At 34.3% G+C, this 2,848-nt stretch overlaps 1 non-coding gene across 1 annotated transcript; it reads right to left on the bottom strand.

Annotated features, from left to right (window-relative positions):
- Positions 1-462: 462 nt before the first annotated feature.
- On the bottom strand, positions 463-565 carry LOC114695411. Its single transcript, XR_003734857.1, has one exon. It is a non-coding gene; the product is annotated as a U6 spliceosomal RNA (small nuclear RNA).
- Between the last annotated feature and the right edge of the window lie 2,283 nt (positions 566-2,848).

The following is a 2,848-nucleotide window of genomic DNA, read 5'->3' as shown; positions in this document are numbered from 1 at the left end:
TATTGTAAACCCCTTCATCACAAGTAACCTCAAGTCACAAATCATCAAAAAATATGGATCCTTATTTCTTGTCAGGTATATCTTTTGTGACATTTTAAGCAACTTGATTTCCCAATGAGTAATACCATGCTATTTATTTAATACTTGTTAACCTTTATTGAGTACCATATTATATGTCCTATGATAACCACTGATAAAGGCTCTCAAATAGTCCTTTCACTCCAATTTGGTGATCCACATTGTATTTCAGAAATACAGTGTGTAGCTTTAAGTCTCAAAATAGATGCAAAAATAGTGGAATTGAACTCAGACAACTTTCTGAGCCCAGTTCCTGAAGCACTATAAAATTTGGGATTATGTATTCTGGAGAACATGCAAAACTCTAATACATCATTTTTTAAATATTTCACTAAAATTGCTTTATAGCCTTTTGGATAAAATTTACTTGCCAGGAACTGTGATAAAAATAAGGAAAGCTTCACATGCATAAGTGTTGTCCTTGTACAGGGGCCAAGCTATTCTTCCCTGTGTCATTGCAAATATAGTATATGTCCTGTCAAAGGAAGCATTCTTATTCCTAAACTCCAATATTTTACATTTCTACATGAAAAGCTGTATATTACAGAGAGCATAAACTAAAAAGAGTTTAGAGAAGAAGACAATGTATGTTTGAAGGTATACGTTTAAGTGTCTTGCTATGCAGAGATTCAGAAAGATTTTACAGGTTTGTATAACTCCATACTCTCCATGTCAAAATTCAAACCTGCCATTCAAACACAAAGATAAACGCAATTTATCAAAAAAAAAGGATATTTGAGATGGAAGACACAACTGATGAATTCATCCAAAATCAATATAGAAAATAAAAATGAGATAAAAGCACATGGCCACAACAGTCAAGAACTCTGGAAAATGATCACGATAACCAGGACAATAATCTATGGAATATGAAAAGAAGCCGGAATAAATACTAGAGACATAGGCAATTTAGTCAATCAAATTACAGAGGAAATTTTCCTAAATCTAAAAAAAAAGCCATAAATCCATACATAAGAATCATTTAGAAACTCAAATAATCAGGAACACAGAAAACTCTCTCCATAATACATTATTGTAAATATGTCAAATACATAAAGCAATTAATAGTAAAAGCTGTAAAGGCAAAATGCCTATTCACCTACAAAGGGAGAAACATCAAAATAATATCAGCATCAATAACTCTCACAGTAAAAAAAAAAAAAAGACAGTCTCAATATCAAAGCAAAGAAATGATGAAATTCCATCAGTACAAGCTGAACAAAAGACAGGAGGAAGTCTGCTATATTCAAAGCATTAAACCAGCAAACATCTGGAACTGATAGGGAAGAAAGATTTAAAAAACAAGCAAAAAAAAACCATAAGAACAAAAACCACTGCATCCAGCCAAAAGACAACCAACAACATTTTTAGAAATCCATAAGCATGTCTCAATAACAACCATAAAACAAATGGCCTCAATACTCCACTTAAGAGACACAGGTTGGCTGGCTGGATTAAAAAATACACAGACTTTCTATTATGTCCAAGAACGTACTTTACTGATAAATACACCCACAGCCTGGGAGACAAAGCATGGAAAACAAGTAAAAGAGAATTGAAAACACACTGGGGTAAACTTTTACAATGATAAAAAGCTATTTCAACATCTGCATCTAATCTTTAGATAAGTTATCCAAATTAAAAATCAACAAAGAAAACTCTAAACCTTGTATCACTTTCTAGAAGATGAATCTTTTGTTACATACACCTTCCCCTTAGAATAATGTCTAAAATGGTGATCTCTGCATAACCTATCCCAATATTTTACTTTGTCTATTGTCTTAAAGTCAACTAATAAGACAGGCATTGACATGATCCTTTTAAAATAATGCATACAACTCTAAATTTTGATAGAATTATTCATGTAGATTAAATAAATATGTAAAGAGACATGTTCGTTCTCCCCAATCTTATCAGAAAACCAAACAACTTAGAACGTTAGAAGCCTCTACAGAAACAGCAAATTTCTGAGATTTTAATAATTTCTTGTTTAGTTTCAGCTAACATGGCTTAAAAAAGATCACTAGGTCACTGAAGTTAATGCTCCTCCATTATTTTCTTTTTGAAAACCCTGTGCTGTCTAGACTTACCCTGAAGTCTCAGTACTCCTGTCACAATCTCACAAGCACACAAATGACTTCCATGTACCAGCATGCTCAGCTATCCTCCAACACTTTGTACATATGGATCTAGCTAGACCTCATCATGTAAAGATTCTAACTCTGTCACCTGCATTTGCTGAATCTAGTTACCTACTGCATTTACAGGGGTGTATTGGTATAACTATGATGCTATAAGAAGATCCTTGGGGGGCTGGATAGATGGGTCAGCAGTTAAGAGCACTGGCTGCTCTTACAGAGGTCCTGAGTTCAATTTCCAGCAACCACACGGTGGCTCACAACCATTTCTAATGAGATCTGGTTCTCTCTTCTCACCTACAGGTACATGTGGGCAGAACACTGTACATAATAAACAAATAAATCTTTTTTAAGAAGATCCTTTCAGCTGGGAAATTCATGAAAAAGAGAAAATCAATTTTTCACATTTCTGGAGGCCAAATTGTTAAGAATGAAGGTGTGGGAAGATGTGCAGGGTAGCAAGGACTGCTGTCTCTACTTTTAATATCTTGATTTGAAAACTGACTTCCAGAAAGGAGGCACTCCATGTCCTTACAATGAAGGAGTAAGCACTAATGTATCCACAAGGGTAGAACTACTATGGCTGAGTAACTTCCCAATAATCTCATGTCTTAATGCTAGCACAGTAGGAA

This window comes from Peromyscus leucopus, chromosome 3 (genome assembly GCF_004664715.2).
Source record: "Peromyscus leucopus breed LL Stock chromosome 3, UCI_PerLeu_2.1, whole genome shotgun sequence".
Classification (NCBI taxonomy): Eukaryota; Metazoa; Chordata; class Mammalia; order Rodentia; family Cricetidae; genus Peromyscus; species Peromyscus leucopus.
The sequence above is the reverse complement of the archived record's forward strand: the minus strand, read 5'-3'. Positions and strand labels throughout refer to the sequence as shown.